This window comes from Carlito syrichta, unplaced genomic scaffold (genome assembly GCF_000164805.1).
Source record: "Carlito syrichta isolate Samal-C Ts95f unplaced genomic scaffold, Tarsius_syrichta-2.0.1 Scaffold117922, whole genome shotgun sequence".
Taxonomy (NCBI): domain Eukaryota; kingdom Metazoa; phylum Chordata; class Mammalia; order Primates; family Tarsiidae; genus Carlito; species Carlito syrichta.
Genome location: NW_007062018.1, coordinates 1 through 5,914, shown reverse-complemented (window position 1 = coordinate 5,914; position 5,914 = coordinate 1). Strand labels below are relative to the sequence as shown.

Below are 5,914 nucleotides of genomic sequence, written 5' to 3'. Positions count from 1 at the left end.
CACTCACCTCAGCCTCCCAAAGGCGCGGGATTACAGGCTAAGCCACCAAGCCCGGCTAGGATACTTTCATTTTTACATGACATTAAAAATCAAAACAGTATCAAAACATAAATAAACATGCAACTCTGTTGATCATTGGAAAAAAAATAGGATTCCTACTTCTTTTAAAATCCAGGCTGGAGGCCAGTGCAGTGGGTCATGCCAGTAATCCCAGCACTTTGGGAGACTGAAGTGGGAACGACTGCTTGAGTTCAGGAGTTCAAGAACAGCCTGGGCAATACAGCGAGACCCTGTCTCTCCAAAAATAATTTAAAAGGTTAGCCAGGCATGGTGGCACGTGCCTATAGTCCCAGCTACTTGGGAGACTGAGGTGGGAGGAGCCTTCAAGCCCAGGAGGTTGAGGCTGCAGCGAGCCGTAATCATGCCACTGTACTCCAGCCTGGCCAACACAGTGTGACCCTGACTCAAAAAAAAGATAATAGGCCGGGCGTGGTGATTCAAGCCTGTAATCCCAGGACTTTGGGAGGCCCAGGTGAGTGGATTTCCTGAGCTTATGGGTTCGAGACTGACCTGGGCAACATGATGACACCTCATCTCTACAGTAAATCAAAACATTTGCCGGGCATGGCAGTGTGTGCCTGTAGTTCCAGTTCCTTGGAAGGCTGAGACAGAAGGATCGCCAGAGTCCAGCAGATTGACACTGGGGTGGTCATGAGCGTCACAACTGTACTCCAGCCTGGGCGACAGAGTGAGATTCCAACTCAAAAAATAAAAATAAAAAGGTAATAAATAAATAAACAAAACCCAGCCTGAGGAGGTCCAAGTCTTCCTTCACCAAAACCTGAGGTGGGAGGCGAAGCCAGGGAGCCCTCAGGGCAGAGAACAAAGGGCCCCAGCTCAGGATCTGGGTTCAAGTCTAATGTCCCTGCCTTCTTCCAGGATGTATTTGAGCAAGTCACTTCCTCACCTGTGGACCTCAGTCATCAAATGTGTAAATGGGGGTAATGGCCACTGCTCAAGCCTCCTCAAATGATCAGATGAGATCACTGACGGGGATGTGCTCGGCATATCATACACGCCAGCCATGACTAGGGACCACTCATGGGACATGCACTCTGCCAACTGCTTCTCTATGTCAACATGCTTAATCCTCAAAGCATTCTTTTTTTTTTTGAGTTGGAGTCTCACTCTGTCGCCCAGACTGGAGTGTAGTGGCCGCTCTCGGCCACCACAGCCTCGACCTGCTGGGCTCCAGCAATCCTTCTGCCTCAGCCTTCCGAGTAGCTGGAACTACAGGCGCACGCTACCATGCCCGGCTAATTTTTTATTTATTGTAGAGATGAGGTCTCGCCAAGTTGCCAAGGGGGTCTCGAACTCGCGGGCTCAGGCAATCCACTCATCTCAGCCTCCCAAGGCGCGGGATTACAGGCTGAGTCACCGAGCCCAGCTCCTCAAAGTATTCTTAAGGGACATGAGTGCTAATACCACCCCCTGCTTTTTTTGGAGTTGGAGTTTCACTCTGTCACCCAGGCTGGAGTGCAGCAGCATGCATACAGCCACCGCGGCCTCAACCTGCTGGGCTCAGATGATCCTTTCGCCTCAGTCTTCCAAGTGGCCGAAATGACAAGTGTGCGTCGGCTTATTTTTTGATTTACTGTAGAGATGAGTCTCACCAAGTTGCTCACAATACCCCATTTTTTTTTTTTTTTTGAGTTGGAGTCTCACTTTGTCGCCCAGACTGGAGTGCAGTGGCCACTCCCGGCCACCGCAGCCTCGACCTGCTGGGCTTCGGCGATCCTTCTGCCTCAGCCTTCCAAGTAGCCGGAATTACAGGCATGCGCTACCATGCCCGGCTGATTTTTTGATTTATTGTAGAGATGAGGTCTCGCTGCCCAGGCGGGTCTCGAACCCGCGGGCTCAGGCAATCCACTCACCTCAGCCTCCCAAGGGCGTGGGATTACAGGCTGAGCCACTGAGCCCAGCAACACCCCTTTTTTTAAAGATGAGGAAACCAAGGTTCAGAGAGGTACGAGGACTGGCCCATGGTCATGCCACGAGCACATGACAGCCAAGTCTGAAACTCGGGTCTGACTACAGAGTCCAGGTCCTAACCAGTGCACTTTCCTGCCTCGGGGAACATTTTCCGAAGTATAGGTGGAGGAACCCCAACCCAAAAATGTCTATGGGATCAAGTAAGAGTAGGGAAACACACTTGCTAGGTTCCTCTCAGAGACTCATTATGCTCAGCTCAATACAGTCAAGGCTCTGAGAAGTCCTACAGCAAGGATAACAAGAAATCGCTGTTTCCTGGAATGAAGTAACCACTGTTACCGAAGAAACTGGTGTTCCACGGAACATACTTTGGGCAATGTGGCCACGAGGCTGCAGCAGCAACCCAGGCTAGTGAGATCGCGGGTTGGGGAGGAAAAACAGAAGTTTGCAATGAAACGATAATCCCATTCAAAGAATACAGCAACCAGGGGCTGGGCGCAGTGGCTCACACCTGCAATCCCAGCACTCTGGGAAGCCAAGGTGTGAGGATTGCTTAAGCCCAGGAGTTTGAGCAACATAGCAAGATCTCATCTCGACCAAAAAATTAAAAAATTAGCTGCGTGTGATGGTACACACCTCTAGTCCCAGATATTCAGGAGGTCAGGGCAGGAAGGGGGGCCTGAACCCAAGAGGTCAAGGCTGCAGCGAGCCGTGAGTGTGCCAGCTTAGGCAACAGAGTGAGACACCCAACTCAAAAAGAAAAAGAAAATGAGTACAGCAATCAGACATCCCTCAGCTGGCCACTGAGTCTGGAGAAGGAGGAAGAGAATAATTCTGCTGTCTGTACCCACAGTGAGAGGAAATAAGGAGTTGGAGAGAGAGAGACACTGCCCTTTGCTCCCCAGGTTGGGGAAGACACCTGACTGGAGTTGGCACTGGCCTGGAAGGACAGGGCCCCAGTCCTTACCCCGAGGACGGCTCTGCTATCTGCGCGTTGGCTGTTGGTGCTGAGGCTGGCCCACGTCTGTTGGGGCAGGGTCCTGGCATTCCTTTCGCTCCATGGACGCTGCCTCCCTATGAGAAAGCGAGAGCTACTGTGAGCAGGCATGTGTGTGACTGTCAGAGTGACCTGCTGTGCTACCAGAATTTTTTTTCTCTTTTACGTATGTGTGTGTGCTGGGGTCTCACTCTGTCTCCCAGGCTGGAGTGCAGTGGCACCATCATGGCTAATGTAGCCTCAACCTTCTGGGCTCAGGCGATCCTTCTGCCTCAGGCTCCAAAACAGCTGGGGACTACAGATGTGCACCACCATGCCCAGCTAATTTTTTGACTTATTGTAGAGACAAGGTCTTACTGTGTTGCCCAGGCTGGTCTCAAACTCCTGGGCTCAAGCAGTCCTCTCGCCTCAGCCTCCCAAAGTGCTGGGATTATAGGCGTGAGCCACTGCACCTGGCCTGAAAAAGAGCATTCCGGGCAAAAGAGAGAGGGAAGAGAGCCTGGAAGAGAGAGGATGTGGCATCTAGGGAAGCCTGAGGGGATTAGCATGGCTAGATCCACAACCAGGGGGCACGTGGCAACACCTGAGCCACGTGGAGAGAGCTGGACCAGGCAGAGACACAGCCTCTGCCCTGACCCTAACTCAGATGCCCAGTGCACCTGTCCCTGCTACTGGCCACCCAGTGCCTGGGAAGCATTCTCTCCATCCACCAGGCACTCTGTGTAGACTCCATGGGGGTCAGAGAGCAGTGCCGGCAGGGTGGGGAGAGGGTGTGGCCACCAGAGCAGGGACAGCAGGGAGCACCTAAACTAGCCAGGCGTGCGTGCGGAGAGTGGCATGGCCACTGGGGAGGACCAAAGGATTGGCAAGAGTTTGCCAGGAAGGGGAAGGGCAGGAGCAGACAAAGGGAGCTGAACAGATCAAGGGGGCTGTGGAACCTTTCGACCACTTCTGCCACCACCTTAGTTCCAGGCTCTCTGCTGGAAGGACAGATTAGGAGAGGGTGTCCACCCTCACAGCAGACAGGTCAGTGACCTAGCAATCCCACAAAGCACCTACAACTGTGCAGCACGGTGGCCATCCAAGCCAACCTCTACCCCCACCCTGCCGTCCTTGGCAAGGCTGGGGAACCCACTGAGGTTGGGCAGTCCAGTCTGACCCACGGTAGGGCTGGGACCAGAACTCGGGACTCTGGACTCCCTGTCACTGATCATACTAGTCCCTCCTCTTCCAGGAAGCGGCCCTGACCACCCTCTACATATTCACCCAGAACCAATCCCTCCTCTGCCTAGGCTGCCTCTATAATACTCCTGTTATTACAGTGCCCACACTATCAGAACTTTTGTTTTTTTGTCACCTCTCCTCCCAGGCTGCAGCTCTGAGGAGGCCAGAGACATGTTTTCCCAGTCACCCCTGACCCAGGACAGACATTTAGTCAAGGGTGGTCAAATGAATGACTGAGGGAGAGATGGTGTGCTGGGCTACAGGACGCCACATTCATCCCACCTGAGCACCCAGGTCTCAGTCCATCAGCCTGTGCCTCAGTGTCCCCACCTGAAAGCCTGAAATCACCTCTGCACTCAGGAGAGGAAGGCAGGAACCAGTGTGATTCCTTCCCTTCCCTTCCACAGGCAAGGTCCAGGCCAAGCCAGGCAGCAACCCCAGGCCTAGCCACGTCCCCGAGTTCTGACCTGCCTGGGTGGTCTTCAGGAGCCCCCACTGTCCAGAAAGGCCACCCAAAGTTTGCAACGAAACTGCTTCCAGTGGATGTGCCTGGCCAAGGGATGGAGACAGCACACATCTGATGGAGTTCTGGGGGGGAGTCACAAACATTTCTTGGGCCCCTGGAAGGTGAAGAGACTCTAAAAGTCTGGGAAGACAAGGCGGCGGAGGCCAGGCATTTATTCCCACCATGTCCACAACGGCCAGTCCTTCAAAACGAGTCACCTGTCCCTGCCTTCCTCCTGAGTCAGGGTGGGCCTTGACCTTCACAGAGGCAACACCAGTATGATGAGCCATCAGCCCTGCTCGGTCCCTCAACCAACTCCCACTCCCCCATCCCCTCCACAGGAAGCACCAGCGGCCCATCTCCTCCCTGCCGTATGGTCTGTCTGCTCCAGAGGGCAAAACAGTCTGGCAGGGGTTAAGAGACTACAAGAAAAGACGGCAGAGGCCCCTGGGAACTCTCACACAAATCCCTCCTCCACAATTTAGGCCCAAATTCCCTTCCCCCACCGAGCTCGCTCCCTCCACCCCTCATCCTCAAAATGCTTCCCGGGCGGGCAGGGGAAGAGGGGCCCGTGGAAGTGCGGCTCACCCAGGAACCACCCCGCCCTTCCAGCCAAATCCCCATCAGGAGGAGGCTGGCAGACAACCCCCAACCCACCCCTTCTTCCCAAAAATGGCAATTAACTGCATCAGCTGGGGACCAGCGATGGACGGTTCGCTCCAGTCCAGTCCCAGAACAAGAAGCCATCAGCAAAAGCAGCAGAATCATCACGAACCCAAGGACTCCAGGCTACGGTCCCTCGGCCTGGGAGCCAACTTTGCGGATCTCCAGCTCACCTATGGCTGCACCGAGCCCGAGTCTCGCCGGATCCGGCTCTCAGGCCCATCTGGATGCGCGGGACAGGGGCAGGGGCAGGGTCTGGGGGCTCAGGCCCCGGACCGGTCTTGCCAGAAACCCCAGCCCTGACAGGCCCCAAGAGTCTGGCCAGGGTTCCGGCCCCCAAGACCGGCACTGTCCCTGCCAGGTCAAGAGGCGGGAGGGCTCCAAGGGAGGAGGGGACCGGGAACCCGGGAGAACACAGCCGGGGAATCTTGGAAAACGCAAAAGACCTGGCAAGGAGAGAGCCCAGAAGTGGAACCTCTAGGAAGGGGAGAATGTGTGTGGAGGGGCGAGGATCTGGGGGGACCCAGGAGATG

At 54.9% G+C, this 5,914-nt stretch overlaps 1 protein-coding gene across 2 annotated transcripts in view; it reads right to left on the bottom strand.

Moving 5' to 3' along the window:
• LRRC8A (leucine rich repeat containing 8 family member A) overlaps positions 1-5,914 on the bottom strand; it is a 33,553-nt gene extending 27,639 nt beyond the window's left edge. The window contains exons 1-2 of one of the 2 annotated variants that reach the window (XM_008074815.1): positions 5,555-5,914; positions 2,960-3,066 (exon numbers count right to left, since the gene is read on the bottom strand). The gene's annotated coding sequence lies outside the window, so the exon portion shown is untranslated. Of the gene's footprint in view, positions 1-2,952; positions 3,067-5,554 lie in introns of those variants that run through there. The other variant, XM_021707316.1, reaches the window with a different exon arrangement.